The following is a 21,638-nucleotide window of genomic DNA, read 5'->3' as shown; positions in this document are numbered from 1 at the left end:
AGTACAAAGTTTCAGTCAGACAGGAGAAATTAGTTCTCGAGATCTATTGAACAGTATGATGACTATAGTTAATAATGTATATTTCAAAATTGCTAAGAAAGTAAAATTCAAATATTCTCACCACAAAAATGATAAACATGTTATGTATTAAACATGTTAATTAGTTTGATTTAGTCATTGTATAATATATACATAAATCAAAACATTACATTGTACTCCATAAATACATATAATTATTATGTCAATTAAAAATAAAAAAAAAATCATTGGCCCAGAAGAAGAAAAAAGAGGGGATTGAAACAATAAGACCTATATTATTGAATGTGGTAGACGAATTGCTGGGATGGAATACATGGGCAGTATTTAATAGATTCCAGTAATCCAGATAAGAGATCATGAAATCTATCTGAATTAGGGTTGAAACAAACCAAGATAATTTGAATGTTTAGCTTTCAAATGTTTTTACATTACATAATGACCCCTCCTGTTTTTCTTTTCTTTTCTTTTTTGAGTGCTTTTTTACAGTAGTCACTTAAAGAATATTTTTCTGTTTCTCGAAGAAACACTTTGGAGACACAGTTCCTGGCTCTCAAAGTGACACATGTGTTGAGAATGATGATATAATATATTGTGTTTTTTTCTATTTTTAGGGATATTAGGGGAGCTATTTATAATTAAACTGGGGCAATAGAGATAAATAACAATTTTCCTGAAAAATAGGTTACATATAAGGTTAAAAAATAAGAAAATAGGATACATGTACGAATGCATGGGTCAATGACTGCTGGAATTCTAGTACCAAAGAATTTCTCCCCTGAATTTTTATGAACCAGAAGCAAGTATAATAAAATCCATTGCCATTTTTTCCCCTTTTTATTTCTTTATATCCTCCTTTCTAATTGTTTTCTATTTGTATTCTTTCTTTCTTCATTTTCCTCTTCCCTGATGTGTCAGAGTGCTTATATTAATATTTAGTATAAATGCTCAATTTTTAAGTGCTTATTTTCATTTCATAGTCCTGTTATAGTTAACTCTACTATTGAGAAATAAATTCTGATATCCTTTATTCCTAACAGTTCTGTAATAGTTTATGTGTGTCGTGGGTTGAGTTGTCTCAGTTTTGAAGAGATCATAAATTATGCTTTAATAAGGACATTTATTTATGGTAATTTATACATAACATTCATTATACAAGACAATATAAATGCTAAAGTTTAGAAGTTCACACTGCTAGGTTTTCCTTGCTTTGAAAATATTCTGGAGTTGCCACAACTTTTAATCTTACTATTTATTCCTTTGGGCTAATCTTGAAGTACCAAAAAAAAAAAAAAATCCTCACAAAGTCATAATATATGTAACGTGCAAAAATACAGGGTAAAATCTTTTCTTAAATCAATAATAACATGACCAGACTATTTAACTAGCATGCTAAATTATTGGCCCTCCAGTAGATCTATATTCAGCACAAAATGGATAGCCATGCATTTGATAGTAGATTAAGATATGAAATGGGTGATTTATTCCAGTCACTGGAAATATTTGAATATTAAACACCTTATTTAGAAACAGCATACATCCATTATAAGGTTGATTTTGTATTAGCTAGTAAGAAGTAGTACAAGGTCACCTTTCTTTGATAACTTAAATAAGAGTAGTAATATTCAGGCTTTGACTTTCTGAAGTGAATTTTGCTGGTATGGTACAAACTGACATAGGGTGATGGTAGTCAAAATATAAAAGAATTATTAGTGGTACCTATTATTTAGAATATATTGGCATTTACTTAAACAGCTATTCTTTAAACTTTATGATAAATAATTGTAAAAGTTATTATTTTGATATAAGCAAATAGCCTCTAGAGTTTACAGCCTATGTAATCATATTTATTTTTGAAAGATCAAATCTAAGCCTTTATGAAATTTCTATTGGAGATAAACAAGAAATTTCTAGAATTATAGAGGAATAAAATGTGTCCACATAGTAGCTATACATAATATATAACATTCCAGTCTATTTGGTAAAATGAATCTAGAAATTTATATTTTGCATGTTCATAGCTATTTCAGTTTACATACAAATAATGGACTCTTTCTTTTTAGGACTAGATTTTGTGCCATATTTTATTCCTTGTATCAGAAAAAGAAAACAAAAACAAACAAGCAAGAAACTGATATTTCATCTTTACCGATGTTGTTACTACCTCACTTTTGGTTTCATGATGATATTTTAGATGATAAATTATTTTAGACTTCATTGCAACATGAACCCACTGAATCTTATGATATTTTCATATTGATCCTTATTCATACATATGTTATGTAGATTCAAGATTCAAGAGCCTGTAAAATTGCAACACTTGTCTAGGAAGGCTAGGTATAAATTCTAGCAATATGTCCAGGTATGGTGGTGAAATAAACTTTCTTTGCTTTCTCCTTTAATAGGTTATATTTAATTTATAAATTTGTACCTATGCAATAACACTCCAGTCTATAATCTTCTGGAATGATTGAAAATCTATCAGTGCAGAGATATTGAAAGATGCCAGTAAATGGGGGATTAAAAAAACAAATGAAAGAGCTTCAAAATTCTATCATGTTTTTAGTAGTGTTCTGCAATTCTCTAAAAGTCTTATAAAAATGGGATCATAGGATTTCTATTATAATATGATATAAAGGGTCAAAGAAGGGTGAAACTACAGGTGGCATGTATATTATGGCATGCAGAATGGGGACAACATAAGGTGGGATTCTAAGATCAGTATTAGTGATTGATTTCCTATTATAATAGGGCAGATAACAGAAGTTATGAACATCTTGAAAATAATACACCACAATAACACTTCATTCCTGAAAGGGGCAAAACTACGTTGCCACTTTGAAAAGAGTAAACTGAAAAAGTAAAAGAGTGAAGCTTTCTGAAATGTTTGACATGAAAACATATCAAAATGCTTAGCAGAATTTGGGAGAACATTAAACATATAGAGTGTGTATCCTAACTGCAGTATGTATAACTCATAGATACCAAATAATAGAAGACAACAAGATGGTTTTATTTGTTTATTTGACTTTATGTGTTTTCACTGCCTCTACCTCCTAAACAATGCATGCACAAAATAAGCTATTTACTTTTTTTAAAAAGTTTCAGATATGGAAATAAAAGTATAATGATTAACTTGAAAAATATTTTATTCGTTTTTTTTTTTTTCCGTCTAGCTTGAACATTATGACAGAAGTTCAGCAATGAAAAACTTCTCTTTTATAACTGGTCTAAATGTTAAGAATCAGAACTTTACTAGCTTGAAGCTTGTTTCAAAGGGTGCTTAAAAAGAGTTTCACAAATCATTTTCTTAAGTTTCAACCAAACCTTGAAGGCTTGAATTTAATTGAAAATGTTAAAGTTTCATTTCAGGCTTCAGAGATCAAATCTTCAGAGAAAAGAAGGGCAATTTAAAGACAATTACGTTCTTTGGAAAGTAATATGAAATCATCCTTATTTTCAAATTAAGGATTTCCATATTAAGATCACCTCTAGATTAGTGACTGGTAAATAGTACACTGCTGACATGAATACCTGTGGGTACCTTTAAAATAGCTATAAGTTAATCAGTTCCCTACCACATGCTGGCTCTCTAATGAAGACTGATGCTTTGCATCAATTTAAAGGGACTATCATCCTACAAATTGATTCTAACTATAGACACAGTTCTTATTTATTTATTTTTTTTAATTTCAGCTCATCATGGGGGTACAAAAAAGCTCAGGTTATATACATTGTCCATGTCCCGTCCATCCCCCTGAGTCAGAGCCTCAAGTGTGTCCATTCTCCAGACAGTGCGCCTGGTACTCATCATGCAGGCATACACTCATCACCTCCCCCCACCCCAACCCCCCGTCTCAGTCTGATATCCAATTGGTATCCTTCCCCGATGTGAATTTAGGTGATGATCAGGGAAACCAATTTTCTGGTGAGTACATGTGATGCTTGTTTTTCCATTCTTTGGATACTTCACTTAATATAATGGGTTCCAACTCTCTCCAGGAGAACCAAAGAGATGTTATATCACCGTTATTTCTTATAGCTGAGTAATACTCCATGGTATACATATACCACAGTTTACTAATCCATTCGTGGATTGATGGGCATTTGGGTTGTTTCCACATCTTTGCAATTGTGAATTGTGCTGCTATAAACATTCAGGTACAGGTGTCTTTGTTATAGAATGACTTTTGTTCTTCTGGGTAGATGCCCAATAATGGGATTGCTGGATCGAATGGTAGATCTACTTGAATCTGTTTAAGGTATCTCCATAATGCTTTCCACAGGGGTTGCACTAGTTTGCAGTCCCACCAGCAGTGTATGAGTGTTCCTGTCTCTCTGCATCCACGCCAACATGTGTTGTTTTGGGACTTTTTGATAAAGGCCATTCTCACCGGAGTTAAGTGGTATCTCATTGTGGTTTTGATTTGCATTTCCCTGATGATTAGAGATGTTGAGCATTTTTTCATATGTTTGTTAGCCATTCTTATATCTTCTTTTGAAAAATTTCTATTCATGACCTTTGCCCACTTTTTGATAGGGTTTTTGATTTTTTCTTGCTGATTTTCCTGAGTTCTAAATAGATTCTTGTTATCAGTCCTTTATCTGATGTGTAGTATGCAAAATTGTTTTCCCATTCTGTAGGCTGTCTGTTTATTTTCGTGACTGTTTCTTTGGCTGTGTAGAAGCTTTTTAATTTAATCAGGTCCCATTCGTTTATTTTTGTTGTTGCTGTGATTGCCTTAGGGGTCTTCTTCATAAATTCTTTGCCTACACAAATGTCTGTAAGAGTCTTTCCTACATTTTCTTCTAGAATTCTAATCGTTTCTCATTTAAAGTTTAAATCTGTTATCCACCATGATTTGATTTTTGTGAGAGGTGAAATCTGTGGGTCCTGTTTCAGTCTTCTACATGTGGCTATCCAGTTTTCCCAGCACCATTTATTGAATAGGGATTCTTGTCCCCAGAGTATGTTTTTGTCTATTTTGTCAAAGATTAGATGGCTATGTGAGGACGGTTTTATATTTGGATTTTCTGTTCTGTTCCACTGGTCTGTGTCCCTGCACTTGTGCCAATACCAGGCATTTTTAAGAACCACAGCCTTGTAGTATAGTTTGAAGTCTGGAAAACTAATACCTCCCATTTTGTTTTTATTGCTTAAAATTGCTTTTGCTATATGGGGTCTTCTCTGATTCCATACAAAGTGTATAATTATTTATTCTAAATCTGTGAAAAATAATGTTGGTAATTTAATAGGGATTGCATTGAATCTGTAGATTACTTTGGGTAGTATAGACATTTTAACAATGTTGATTCTTCCAATCCACGAGCATGGTATGGTTTTCCACCTATTTACGTGTTCTGCAATTTCCTTCCTCAGTGTTTCATAGTTCTCTCTATAGAGGTCCTTTACCTCTTTAGTTAAATATATTCCTAGATATTTTATTTTCTTTGTTGCTATTTTGAAGGGTATTGAGTCCTTAATTTGCTTATCCGATTGAATGTTATTGGCATATATGAATGCCTCTGATTTGTATGTATTGATTTTGTAACCTGAGTCTTTATTGAATTCATTAATTAATTCCAGGAGTCTTTTGGTTGAGTCCTTGGGGTTTTCCAGATATAACATCATATCATCAGCGAAGAGTGAGAGTTTGATCTCTTCTTTCCCTATTTGGACACCCTTGATTCTGCTCTCTTGCCTGATAGCTCTTGCAAGGACTTCCAATACTATGCTGAAAAGTAATGGGGACAGTGGGCAGCCTTGTCTGGTTCCAGTTCTGAGTGGGAATGCTTTCAATTTTTCCCCATTCAGTATGATGTTGGCTGTGGCTTTGTCATATATGGCTTGTATCACTTTTAGGTAGGTCCCGTTTATGCCTATTTTGTTAAGCGTTCTTATCATAAAAGGGTGTTGAATTTTGTCAAATGCTTTTTCTGCATCTATTGAGAGGATCATACACATTTCTTTCTAAGGCACAGTTATGGCGATGTGGTAAAAGTTTTAGACTTGTAGTCAGAGGCTGAAATTTAATTCTTGCTTCCACTAATTTACTGGATGTTTTATCTCACACATTTGTAAACCCTGCTAATCTCATTATCTGTAAACCTAGTAAAAGCAACACTTCTGCTACCTGTTCTTATAATGGATCCTATAAGTTTTCAATCCCCTTTTCCTTCAGGTCATAGTTTTGAGGATAGACTGGAATTATCTGTGTCATAGCAATTGGTAAGTTATACAGTACTATACAAATGTTTTAAAAAATGTCATCTTTCTGGTGTTATACACATAAACTATAACATTCTAATTTTTATGTCCTCTTATTTTATTATCTTCTTAGAGCACTGATTCTTCTGTCCCCTGGAGGCTCCCAAAATTGATTCCCCCTCCAGTCCTTTCCTCCACTGCTTGGAACATTTGTGCCATTGTAAACAACCTTGCTCAACCTCTTCCTTTTTCTACAGTGCTGTGTCACCTGCTTGCCAGCACTTGGTTCTGCCCTGGGAACACACTCCCCTGTGGCCCCTTACTATGTAATTTCTCCCACCAAACATGATCCAGAGAGCCAGAAGCAGATACGGATGTTCACCCCATCATTCCTTTTAATTTATCTTTGTTATTTGAACATGCTTTTGTAAATTTAAGGCTACCTGCTTTTATACCCTTTCTTTTCCATAATCCAGTTAGTTCCCTTCATTCCGTGACGTTAGATAGGAATGAGAAACATTCTATCTTCATTCCAAATGCCTACAAGCATTTACAGACAGGATAACATCCAATTTTGGCAGGTCCATCACAAAACTCTTCTCAAAACTTATAGAATACTTGAACTGTAATGGCAATCATACTTTGCATTTGGAAGAGCTTAAATTCAGAAAACGTAATCTCATGTCTCATAACATTCCCATCTTACTTGTATATGATTTCACTTCTCTGGCACTTACTCATGAACATCACAGTACCTTCAACACTGTGTCCTCTACACAATCTATCCAGCTTATCTAGAACTCTCTGAATCAATACTATAATCCATTTTCTCTGCTACTAGCTCTGGGGGATTAACCGCTATTGGAGGAAATTATAGTTATGCTGACTTGTGAAAATTCTTGTGAAATATGTGTACTAAAACTACAGTTAGAATCTTGGGCCCACCAAAATCTGTTTTGATTTCTCTTTTAATCAACCCGTTATTCCTATTAAAACTATATTCCAAATATTTACTCTTTCCCACAATATTTTGATCATTAACTTATCTCATGGCTTATAGAGAAAGTTGAGGACCTCTGTTGGATTTCACTTCAATATACATTTCCTTTCCATTAGCCATAAGGGATAAAGTATTTTTCATGTTAAAGACTAATTTATATCTTCAGTACAACTGTTTGACCTCATTCAATTTTGTCTACATTAAAGTATGTTCAAGTCTCTCTAGTTTTAAGAGGAAAAAGAAGCATGAATTTTTTTTTTAAATCTCTTTACCTCCAATTTCTTTCCACTGCTGGCCTGTTGTTTATTATTCTCATTCAACTTTTTACAGTCTATGTGTTCATATATCGATCTCAATTCTTCATTTCCAATTAATGTCCCAACCCCTCCATTCTAGAGCCAACCCCCATCACTTTATCAAAAATGTTCTTAAAGGCACAAATGTTCACCCAATACAAATCCAAGTTACAGTTTCAATTTATGATCCTAGGCTGCTTTCATGCACTTGAATCTATTCATTTGATTCTTCTGTCTTTTTTAGTTGAACAAATATATTCGAAGGCAATATGTTAATGCACAATACTATTCCTGCCACTAAAGGTAAACGTTAGTTGCTGCCCTCAGAAAATTTATTTTCTAGTAGGTAATTTAAAAACTTTACAAGTTGTTACAGAAAACCTATAATTGAGATTCTTGTTAAAAATAGTACTATAGAAGGACCTAATTTAATATGGGAATCAATGAAGGCATCTTAAGGAATTTGCATTTAATCTGAGGTCTGAAGAAGAGAGAATGCATTGCTTGATGTTCTTTCTTTGTTCATCTGAGTCCACACCTTCCACATTCAAATTCTTTGACTCTCTTTCCTGTCCTTCAAGACAACTATTCCTCTTCAAATCTCCTAATGGCTTGTATCTCTCACGTGTTGGTCTACCTGTGATCATTCTGAACATATTTTCTGACTTTCATCATCTTCTCTTATGGTTTTACTTACTACTAATCATTATAATTCTTCACTCTGAGCTGGTCAACTTCCTTTAAATGCAAGATCAAGATTCATGTAACTCCTTTGGGCTGGATTAATAACAAATATTCAATGTTCCCATAATGCCCTCTGTATATCACATGTTTATTTCTATATTTATTCAGAATTATCTATATATTAAACTAATTTCCCTCACAACTGTGAGGTCCTTGAAGGAAAGAGATATGTATGTTTTATTTAATTTTAGATATTCAAAATTTTAAAATGATGCCTAAATAGTGGATACTAAATATATTTTTAAAATAAAATAATGAGTTAATATGTGAATGAGTAAAGCATTAAAGGACTGCTTTACTAGACATACTTGCAGTTAATTTACAGGGCCATTCACAGGAATAATGTCAAGATTGGTGAACATTTAGGATTTCTAATGTAGTTGGAGAATATGATTACCTAGAAGTACATGTGACAGAATAGATTTTAAAATAAAGTCTGATGTATTTTTAATTCATAGTAATTCTTGCTGCAGTTTAACTTAGGATCATTTGGATAGGCATCCTTTGTGGTGGTTTGCGGAGTGAGGCAATTGAGGGTGTGTAAACAGAAAACACAAGTGTCGGTAATCTAGTTAAGCCTCAAAAAATAGTTTCTGCCAGGAATACTTATGAAAGACAGAGTTCTTATTTACAAAGGTTTTATTGGGGTTGAGAGAGGCAATAACCAAAGCTTGGTAAATTCAAAGCACAGTGTTGTACCATAAAGCATAGAACAAGGCTCAGCACCCTAACAAGCTGGGACAGCACTAGCAACCCTTTCCAGGCTAGGGAAGGAGCCAGATGAGAGGAGAAAATATGGACTGAGAGAGCGGTGAATGACTCTTAATTCCATGTTGCTGTGTCAGTGACAACCCGTGGGTACATATGAACATTCTAGTGTATAGGAGGATTATTCTACTCCCTCAGTTGAAAATCTGGGAAGGGAATGTCATTCAGAGTTCTTCACAGCAACCTGGGAAACCTGAATTAGAAATGAAAAGATTGTGTGGCTTTTATGGTAGAGGGTTGGACCTGATGATAACAAGGAACACAGCCATTACTTAGGAAGGTAGTTGGGCCAGGGATGTGCTTACAGGACCTAGGCACTGGCGTACATCTGGATTTACTAAAGTGTAGAGTGTTTTAACTTCAACTCACAAAGACAACAAAGACAGGGCAGTATAGCTTGAGCAAGCCCAGTAGATGCAGTGAGAGCAAAAACCAGCCCCTCAAGAAAAAGTAGGTTATGTCACAGCAGTAAATTCTATGAAGAAACTGGAAAATAGCAGTAGGTGATATTCCTCCTCACCAGAATTATGATTTCACTTTAACTTCTTCTGCAGCCTTGAGGCAAAGAGGGAATGAAGAGAATCATGAAATTTGAACATGGTAGTTGCCACACTTAAACTTTACTCTTTCCTTTTTATTGTTTCCTTTCCTTTTCTTTCCTTTCTTTTCCTTTCTTTCCTTTCCTTTTCCATTTCCTTCCTTCCTCCCTCCCTCCTCCCCTACTTCCTTCCCCTCTCTCTCTTTTTGTGTCTTCAGAGTATGTTGTAATAAATTTCAGACATTGTATCATTGCATCCTGCTGTGAAGCAGAATGGACCTAACCCTAAATTTGGTCCAGCTGTCAATAATGATGATGGCGCACACACACACAAACACACACACACACACACACACACACACACACACATCAAGAGCATATGAGAAAGCTTATTACTAACATATTAATAATAAGGCATTAGGGGGATAAGGCACACTGGTCTGAAAAATGACTTCAGAGAGTAAGAAAAAGAGTGTTTGAGATTTCTATTGTGATTGGTGGGTGCAGCTGGGGTGAGAGTTTCCAGGTGTGCTCAATAGACTTGACTGTCTTGACTCTCCCACCTGCATCAAGAAAAGAAACACTCAGGCTTTGTTATCTACTGGCCCCGTAGTGAGGCACAGGGGAAGAGGGAGCAATCCCGTCTGCTTGTAAGATGTCAGCAGTCTTATATCAAAAGACAGAGTCAGAATATTATACTATCTAAATACTTCACATTCCACAACACAACCAGAATCTTTTGTCAGACTTAACAACAAAAATAGCATTAACTCCTTAAATTACCTAATATTCATCCTATACTCAAATCTTCCCAATTGCCTCACTTTTTTTTACACTTAGTTTGTTAAAAAGTCAAGATCTGACAAGGCCTACAAATTGCATTTTTTGTATCTTAATCCTATTTTATTCTTGAGTATCTTTCCATCCTTTATACTCATGCCATAGAAGCATTGTTGATGTCATGTAGAATGCCCCAGTTTCTAAATTTCTCTAATTGTTTCATTATAGTGTCATTTAACTTATTCCTTTAGTTCCATTATTTCTGTAAACTGTAAGTTTAACTTGGGTTCACCATTACAGCTAGTGTATTTACATAATACTTCATACCTGACACTGTATACTTTACATTGGATGAAATTAGGAAGAACTTGCAATCTTCTTGTTTCACTTTAAGAAATTCTAAGATGAATTAATGTTTCAAGTGGTAAAAGTTTCATCTTTCCATTGCAATTTGAAGTGTTTATTTTCAATGTTCATGTAATCTGTGGAGTTCAACTTACTATAATATAAATATCCAGGTTCCCACACTACTCCACAAAAGTGTTCCTGATAAGATTTCCTGACATCTTGAAGTTACTAAAACAATGGTCAAATTTTGTCTTAGCTATTATTTAATCAACCCGTGGCTTTTGATACAGTTTATTTCTTTTTTCTTCTTCTGACAAATTCTTCTCTTGGCTTTCAGAGAATTATTATTACTTGAGACTTCGTTTCCCTCTCTGCAGATACATTGCTGGTTAGCTTAAAACATTGGAGAATTCTAAAAGTTAATCCTGGAGTTTCTTTTTCTATCTAGAGCAGTGGTCTTAACTGGAAAAAATTATGCTCATATGGGACATTTGGCAATGTCTGGTGACATTTTGGGTTATCACAACTAGAGGTTGCTAATGGCATATTGTGTGTAGAGGCCAGGGATGCTGCTAAACATCCTACAATAGACAGGAAAGCCTTCTAAAACAAAGAATTATCCAGTCTGCCATATAAATATGGCCAATATTGAGAAATCATGACCTAGAATCACACCTTTGGTGATCTCATTCACTTCCATATCTAAATAGTATTTAAAGTTTTATGACTCCCAAATTCAAATCTGTCTTGGATTCTGACTCATAAATCTATTGTTTATTCTTTGCCTCAACTGAGACTAATAAATATTCTGTGTTTAGTAAGTACAAAGGATTTCCCCATGCCCTCTTTGGAACATATCTCTTCCAAAGTGTTCCCAATTGTGCTAAAAGGCAATATATTTTAAAGCAAAAAAAGAAAAGAAAAGAAAAGAACATTCTTGACTCTCATTCAAATTCATATATGTTCCATCAAAATTTCCTGTTAATTCAACTCTCAGAATATATCCAGAATCAAACCTGTTTTCATCATCTCCTTTAGTCCAGGCCGAGCCATCATCATCTCTTGCTTATATTATGGCAGTAGTCACCACCTGGGATCCATGCTTGCGATCTCAAATATTTTAAGTTTCTCTTCTATGTAATTATTCCTAATTCACCTGGTACATTTCTAATTCTTCTCATCTTTCTACACATCCTGTCATAATTTTATGTATCTCATTTGTAATGTAACAGAAATGACTATCTATTATACTTACTTTTTGAGGGGGGATTTTTTATTGTTTTATTTAAGTCATCTGCATGAAACAGAGCACCTGGTATATAGTAAGTGGCTAATAAGTTATTATTTTCTTAACAGTGAATAAAAGGGTAAAATCTGCATTTCACTTTAAAGAAATTCTACAACATAAAATTAAAGTTTAATGTCAAAATATGCCCCTTTTGTTTTAGTAATGCATAAAAAATTCTAAAATACCATTGCATTGGGTAGAATAATGGCAAGTTGAATTCAGCACAAACACATATATATATATACACATATACGAAAAATTAGTATAGATCACCTCATACATTGTGATAATTGATTTTAACAGTGTGATGTTAGTAACAACATATTTTACAGACTTTGAGTATTTGTAGATGCACTAAATAACATAGAAGTTATAAAGACTTATTTGTGCTTACCAGTTAAAGCTGATCATGTGTAACTTTAATTAAATGTGGGAAAATGTGTTTTCTTAATGCTACAGGGTAATTGGAAAAGATAAAAAGAACATTTGATAATGAAATGTGTCCCTTTTTCTTACTCAAAGACAAATCCAAAATATCATGAATCATATTTTTAATAATTTTCACTCATTTTAATAGAAAATATAGCATTAGTGCTTCTTTAACTACCAAAATACTAAGGGGACCTTACATATTGTTGGTGATATATTACATTCTGATATCAGTAATTATTTCTATTACTAGCATAATAGCTGTTCTAATTAAGGATAAGTTTATTGCCAAACTCAATTTATGCTCTTTGAAAAATATAGCTAAATTCCTCATGACCATTCATTTAAACAATATCTCATTTTGACATCTGTGCCTCCGACAAACTGTTAAGTTCTAACCTTTATTTATATAATCATATTTAGATTTTTGTAGATTTAATAAAAGAAACACATTTAAAATATGGAATGTTTAAAGCCATCATGTTGAATTATTTCTACTAAATAGGTCTTTCTTATCAAAATTCAATAACTTAACATGATCATTTCCTATTTTATTATTTTAAAATATTTTATGTCTTTACTGAATGTGAAAATACTAGCAACCTTAATTTTTGTTTTTCATGTGTTTTAATCTTTCTCAGGTATGTGACTCAGAAAGTATGACATTTATTTTTACTTTCATTTTACCTAAGAAAGCATCTGGTGATAAATTTATTGATTATAGACTAATTTCACTAAATTTTGTTGTATAATCTATTAATATTGGTTTTCTAATGTTGCTGTAACAAAATACCACAAACTAGGTGACTTAAAACAAGAAAAACTTGCTCTCTAATAGTCCAGGAATCCAAAAGTATGAAACCATGATGTTAGTAGTGATGCCTCTTTCCCTCTCTTTTAGCTTCTAGTGGTTTCAAGAAATCTTTATCATTCCTTGGTTTGTAGATCCCTCCAGTCCCTGCATCTAGCTTCCAGTGGCTTCTTCCCTTTGTGTCGGTGTGTTTCCAAAGCTCCCCTTCCTTATAAGTTTACTTGATTTGGATTTAGGTCCCAGTCTAATCCAGTATGACCTCCCTTAATTAATTAATTACATCTACAAAATCCCTATTCCCAAGTAAGGTCACATTTTGAAGTTCTGAGTGTACATAAATTTTGAGGGACCCTATTAAATTTGGGGGGACACTATTCAACTCTATACAATCTTCCCTTTTCCCCCTTTCCAAAATTCATATCTATCCATTTGCAACTTTCATTCACCCTGTCCCAATATCACCCAAAATTGTAACATATGCTTGAAGCCAAGTAGCTCTTTCAGTTCATTTCTCACCTGTACAGTCCTTGAAGGACAAATCTTCCCTCATTTTATTTCATCTCTGTCCTTTTCAGTCCAAACAGGCAATTTTTTAGTTGATATAACATTCTTAAAACCCTTGTGAGTCATCCATATATGTCAAGGGAATTCTCCACTGAACCTTCACAAATGACCTCAACTCTATTCATGGCTTCTGCTGAGATTGTTTATTGGATACGTGAGTGTCTTATTTCGTTTTGTGTTGCTATAAAAGAATACCTGAGACTGGATAATTTATAAAGAAAATAGATTTATTTAGCTCACAGTTCTGCAGGCTGGGATGTTCAAGGGCATGGTCCTCGTTTCTAGTGAAGGTTTCATGTTGCATCACGTCAGTGGATATTGTCAAAGGGGAAGTGCATACTTTCAAAAAGAGGGAAACCTTAGGGTCATCCTGGCTTTATAACAACCCATTCTTGTAAGAACAAATTCATTCCTCTAAGAACTAATGTAGTCTCATGAGAGTAAAAACAAACTCACTATTACAAGAACAGCAGCAAGCCATTCATCAGAGATGTTCCCCTAAAATTTAAACACCTACCACTGTCCTCCACTTCTCAACACCAACACATTGGGAATTATATTTCAATGTGAATTTTGGTAACAACAAACCATTTCCAAACCACAGCACATGAGTCATACACCTAATCTCTCCAGCAGAAGTTTGTCTAACCACTCCTCGGTTTTCCCTCCAGAGCATATTATAACTTCTTTTGCAACACAGGCTGAAAATTTCCAAATGATCAAGTTCTGGTTACTTTTGCTTAATAGTTCCTTCTTCAGTTTATCTCTTTCCTCTTGTATTTTTATATAAAAAGCAAAGAGAAGCAAAGTCATATCTCTTATACTTTGCTTGGAAATTTCTTCTGCTAAGTATCCAAGCTGATTGCTTACAACTTCTACATTCCACCCAATACTAGAACAGAATTTAGCCAACTGTTCTGGTATTCCTTAGTAAGGATCACTTTCCCACATTGTTCATTGACATTGTCCTCATTTTACCGGAAACACCTTTAACATTTATTTTTCTACCAACATTCTGTCCATGACAGTATAGACATTTATTTTATTTTTCTTTTTTTGAGACAGGGTCTTGGTCTGTCACCCTGGGTTTAGTGGCATCATCATCATAACTCACTGCAACCTTAAACTCCTGCGCTCAAGTGATTACCATGCCTCAGCCTGCCGAGTAGTTGGAAATACAGGTGCTCATAACAATGCCTGGCTAATTTTTCTATTTTTAGTAGAGATGGGTCTTGTTCTTGCTCAAACTGGTCTCCAACACCTGAGTTCAAGCAATCCTCTGCCTCAGCCTCCCAGAGTGCTAGGATTACAGGAGTGAGTGAGCCACCACTCTCAGCCTAATATACATATTCGTGAAGATGATAGAAGCTTCCTTTATAAGTCTTACCTTTTTCTGGGTCCTTACCAGGATCTCCTTTACCATCTAAGTTTCTACCAACAGTCTCTTCAAGTTAGGAGCCAAAATAATAAATAATTGAGAGATTTTGGTGAACAGGTAGGGAAAGAGTAAAGTGAGTAAGGGCAAATGGAGATGAAGCTGGACACATAAATCTCAAAGGATATAGCTTTCTTTTTTTTAAGTCATAGGAGTAACAAGGACATTTTACAACAAAGAAGCCGAAATGCCTCCCAACCTTGAATATAAAACGAAAAGCAGCCTTTAGCAAAAACATAACATAGAAAATTATATTAGTAGATTATTATCAGGTTTAAGTTAAGATAGGAGAAGAAATTTTATGACATGAACCTGCAACTCATTGAGTTTTCTGGTTTGGAGGAAAAATGAAAAAGGAAGAAGGTGCCTTCAGGAGTGAAAGCTTGCAAATTAACAATAGAATGATATCACAGCAAAGAATACATGGGAGCAAATCACTTTCTGTAAGGAAGAAGAAAACTGGGATGTAAATAATGTTAAATTTAATTCTGAAATCTCCTTTAGTAAGACAATTACTAGGAAACAAAAAAAAATTTAGCATTGCTTGGAAGGATAGACTGATAGATTAGGATATTTCCCCATTTTCCCATATTTCTTATTTCCCCCATTTTGGAAACTGCCTTATTTGCCACTGTGGCTGTTTATCTTGAGAATTGGAGAATGAGCCACTTAGTTCTTCATATCTGAATATCTAGCTGAACCCATGTTACTAATGACAGAATGGTGTGGTTAGCACAAATGGGTAGATGATACTCTCATTTTTTCTATCTAACAAAATGCTCTTCAGATGTCTGTCCTTTGTTGGGGATAGGAATGTTTATTAACATGTCCCTAGAGGGTCATCGTCTATGGTTGAAGCTAAAATAAGGCCCCTATTTCACAGTCTCATTATGCTTATTCTGACACATTTAAATATTCCCCTGGGAGAGACACTTCAGCCTATTTCTGTTTATTACCTTTATTCTAATACCACATAAGATATTTCATAACAGAGAAGTGTGCTGATAATGACAATGCTAGTGTTTATGGTAACCAGGACAGAAGGACCTATAGGCTTTATTAGCCTATTTGATGGCTCCTATGACAAATGGGAGTTTAGAAAATGGCTATATAATTGCTGATGTGGCTTTTCCCATCCTACCTTGCCCACACCATCATCTCTGGTCTTCATTTAGGGGTGTAGATAAGGCTCAGGCAGATATGTGTTGATATTTATTTTCTTATGTAGTGCATTTTAGAGCAAAGGTTAATAACACTGGGGGACAGTTTTACAAAAGTGGTTGCAATAATATCCCTCCTTATATTCATGCTGTTGGTTATTGTCCCCACTCACAAAGCTCTCGTTTATGGCCACATGACTTGTTTTAGCAAACGGTCAATAATACATGCCATGCAAGCACACTTGAAAACAACTTGTACATTAAAGCCTATCCTCTCTTGCTGCTCTCTGGAACATTTAGGCCACAATGTGAAGAAACCAAGCCTTGCCTACCACATGGTAAGAGACTACATAGTGCCAAATGAGCCAGCTCAGCTGAGGTCCCTAGATCAACTAGCTTGCCAACTACCAGACATGTGAAGACAGTTATTCAGATCATGCAGCCGGCAACTTACCTGCTAGCTGACCACAGACATATGAGAGAACCCGGTAAACATATGACTCAGACCATAGCCCAATCAACTCAAAGAATCAGAAGCCATATAAAATGGTTCATCTTTCATGCCTTTAATTTTAGGCAGTTGATTGTATGGAATAATCCAACTGATGAAAGAAATAATATAGTAAAAATATGATAAAAATGGATTTATTGTGGCATGGTGGCACATACCTGTAATCCCAGCACTTTGGGTGGCCATAGGCAAGAGGATCACTTGAGGCTATTAGTTCAAGACCAGCCTGGGCAACATAGTGAGACTCCTTCTCTACAAAGTTTCAAAAATTAGCCAGGCATTGTGGCACATTCCTATAGTCCTAACTACTTATGAGGCTGAGGCAGGAGGATGGCTTGAGCCCAGGAGTTTGAGGCTGCACTGAGCTATGATCATGCTACTGCACTCTAGCTTGAACTGGAGTAAGACCCTATCTCAAAAAATTGGATTTATTATACAGATATAATTAATTGCTATTTATCTTTCTATATTTTCCATATCTTAGAAGTAGAATGTATGGAAAAATGTGATTTAATTTATAATAAGATCCTTGTAAAAGTTACTTTATCACATAGGCCAATAAATGAAATATAGCCCTTTTAATACTATCATGTCTTCAGTGGATGGGAACATAGGCCTCTTTGTAGTAGCAAGAAAATTATTACAACAAAGCCTTATGCTATTTTATTTTTATTGCATTTGCTATAATGACATGTTGAAGTAAAAATAAGACAATGCTTTGAATACCAATCATCTGTTTAATATTAATAGTGTGTAAAAATATTTATAGCATGGGACAAAATGCAATCATACTTGAAAGTCATAAATAATTGTTTGTTAAAATTTTACAAACAATAATGATTTTTTTTTATTTCCTCCCAGAATAAGCAATACCTACAAAATAAGACAGACAACTTAGAGTCAAATAGATGAAAACAGTAAAATATTTTTAATTTCAACTTGTTCATATGTTTTTATAATCATGTTTAACACCCCACATCTTTAGCATTCATATATACAATTCATAACTTAATGGCTTTGAGGCAAGGTGTTTATTCCATGAGGAACAACAGTTTAAGGCTATTTCAAAGGAAACTAGATACATCCTGATACTGCTATGCTTCTATTTTAAACTGAGACTTTTTGTTTGCTGAGTAATTGTAAAGATCTATGTAAGCCTGTGAATGAATACAAAGAACACCTGGACCTGCATATAGAGCAATCTGAAATTTTGTATTTTGCCAATGAATAAATTGTCAGTCACTGGGAAAATATCATTGCTTGTATTCCTTTTATCCTGGGAATTTACCCAGAGAATTTACATGAAACTAGTTTATCACTGGCCCAAAATCTGTCTTCTTATTCCTGTTTCCTTAAGTGAGAATCAGAAGTAATCCAATTATCATACAGTGGACAACATTCTCATTGAAAATAAAATCCGATCTTGACTACACCTATAATGCTTGAATGGTTTCCTCTTGCTTTTAGGATATGGATTAACTATGACATGGCCATATATGATTCTGGTCCTTTTCTATTTCTCATGTTCTTTTGGACCCCTTTCTCCCCCATTCAGAGGTAAATTGCATGTGTTGTTTTGTTTTCATTATTTCTCTTGCTTATCCTTGCACTCTCAACTATGGCATCAATGGAGCTATTTTCCTACATCACTGTGCCCTTTCTTGGTTCATTCTGTGCCAAGAATAGTCTTCACCCTTTCCCCCAGAAATGGTATTTATTTAAAAACATTCCACTTAAAGTATCACCTTTATTTTTTAATCGCAAACTTATAAGACAAATTTTTAATCCCAAACTTTCTACATGTCAGGTACATTTCTAAATACTTTACAAATATTACATCATTCAATCCTAAAAACTAAGCATTAGTATCTCTATTTTCAGAAATGAAAAAAAAAATGAGGCACAAAGGGATTTGATAACTTCCCCAAGGTCTCAAAGTGGTAAAACTAGAATTCAAATACAAGTTGTCTGGTTCTGGCATCAATGTTTTAATCACTGTGCTATGCTGCTTCTAGATGCCTTATGAAAGCCTTCTTTAAACATCGACTTATGGATAGTATATGCCCCTTCAATATATTTTCAAAGTTTTCTGCATCTTTCCTTCATAACTAACCATAATTTGAGTCATATGTTTACAGTGGACCTTCCCACCAATGTATATGAATTCCATGAGTAAAGTCAATATCTGCACTAAAAACAGAAATTGAATAAATGTTTTTGGAAAATAATGTAGTAGTCATTAGTTAACTTTTTAATTTTCCCCTTTTTATTTTAATAGATTTAGGGGGTACAAGTTAAATTTCATTGCATGTATATATTGCATAGTGGTGAAGTCTGGATTTTTAGTGTACCCATCACTTGAATAGTGTACATTTTACCTTATTTCTGCATAAACCAGACTGACCTAATCAACAGATTGAAGGGGGACTTGACTTCCCTTCCTCTCCCTGTGATCTCAATATAGTGCAGAATGTAACCAGATCTAGCCCAAGTCATTTGAAACAATGTCTGTCTCTCAGGTTAATTTACAAGTCGATCTGTCTCCCTCCTCCATTTGTCCTTGCCTAGCATCATTTGTCATCCCTAAACAGAATTACCTGTACTCCACATTTCCCTTCCCCATCAAAAAGACAGGTATAAAAATATCTGAACTTCATTAGGATATTGGGTAATCATGCTGTGATTCTCCCCATGTGCACATAAATAAACCTTCCTCTTATTAATATCCCTTAATTGTGAGTTGATCATTCAGTGAACTTTTGGGGGCAAGGGTGAGTTTCCCCTCGCCCCTACAGGTCAAAGAGGAAATCTTAAAGAAAACTTAAAAATACATCCAAGTGAATAAAAATGAAAATACAAAATAACATTTGTTGGATGAAGCTAAAGCAATGCAAAGCAGAAAATCTATGCATATATTAGAATAAGGAAAAAGTCTCAAATTAAGAATATAAACTCCCGTGACACGTTCCTAATAAAAAAAAGAGCAAAATAAAAGGAAGCATCACTTGCTTTGTATGTATTTTGTTGTAACTCTCTTTGTTCTGGATCTTGACTGTATGAATGTTAATATCCTGGTTGTGATATTATTATACTATACAGTTATTAAGGATGTTACCATTAAGGGAAATTGGATAAAGAGTACATATATTCTCTCAGTATTCTTTCTTATAACTTCATGTTAGTTCTACAATAATCTTAAATTTTTTTAATGAAAATAGATATAAAAAGAGAACAAAAAATACTCTCACTACATGAGTAATTTTTGTTATTCAATATTACCTTCCATGTCTATGTTGATATATGAATTGATTCTACCTGAAGTTTATCCCACTGCTGGCAGTGATGCCCACTGACTTAGTTTCCCTAAAATTATCTATTTTCTTTGATTTTCATCTTTTCTCTTGGAGACATTTTGTTATGTGTCATGGGTTCTGTTTACTCCGTCATGTCCAACATCCCTCAGAGACATATTTCTAAAGGAAAATAAATAAATAAATAATTTGAAACTTAAAGCAGTCCCATATTTAAACAAATAACAAATAAGGTATATCTTAATTTGAGTAGAAAAGCACATTACAAAAGAAATTTCCACGTGTTACCACCACTTAATTTTAAACCCAAAAACTCTATATTGTTTTTGACACATATATGTAGTTCAGTTAGTAAAATGCATAAGAAACATAAAGACTAAGCTCAGGTTAGTGGTTATATGTGTAGTTATATGACAAGACAGGGGAAAGGAAGTTGATGGATTAGGGGATGAATTTGTATATTTAACATTTTAATACTCTGGAAAAATGTAGAATTTTTATAGTTATCTTTTTATAAAGGGTGTAATAAATATGCCAGTATTTATTTTATGAGTTCTATATAGTGAATCACAAAAATTGACTCAAAAGTAAAAAAAAAAAAAAAAAGCCAAATCTTTTTCTTATCGCTTATTATTTTAAAGTCTCAATCTCTTATCAGTGCACACATGGTCTATCCCCATCTGATCTGAGTTTACCCTCCAGCTAGTTTTCTCCCAAACTTCCCTAAGCTCTGTCCACTCCTCCATATTAACCTCTACTGCACTGAAGAAATGCATCCTTAATCCCTATGATAGTAGTTTGTTTCCTCTACCTTTACCATTTTTTTGCTTTACTGTAAAAAAAATTATTATTCTACTGCTTCTTTCCTAATGTAACTTTTATTAAATCCTCTATTGATGAAAACAGTCATTCTAATAAAACTTTTGAATGTGGCAAGCATTTCTGACACTCTTCTTCCCAAATCAAACTCCAAATATTGGGTTTTTAATACTTGTCAGTATTAATTTTATACTGTCTATATGAAGTGTTCTGGATCAGAGACAGATTATTATTATTTACATTATAATAACTATTGGTCCTTTTTGCCTCAATTCTCACCCTTGTTATGATGATGAAAGTGAAATATAAATCTCTCATGCAAGTGGTCAGTTAGTCCTCATGCAAGGAACAAAGGAAAAAAAAATTTTTTCTTTGCTTTTAGAGGGCAAACAGACTATTCTAACTCTTCACTTTCTGAGAATGTTTCTTGGAAAAGTACAGAGAATGACTCCTTATTCCAACCATTTTAGTATGTAAATAAATTTTCCAAAGGGCAGATAAGCCCAATATTTCCATCTAGATTTGTCTCCAAGGTACTGGGTCTCCTTCTCTTGATATATAAACACATACCCTTGGAGTTAGGTAAATTTCC

The sequence above is a fragment of the Lemur catta genome, chromosome 1 (genome assembly GCF_020740605.2).
Source record: "Lemur catta isolate mLemCat1 chromosome 1, mLemCat1.pri, whole genome shotgun sequence".
NCBI classification, from domain to species: Eukaryota; Metazoa; Chordata; class Mammalia; order Primates; family Lemuridae; genus Lemur; species Lemur catta.
This window is presented reverse-complemented; position numbering follows the sequence as displayed.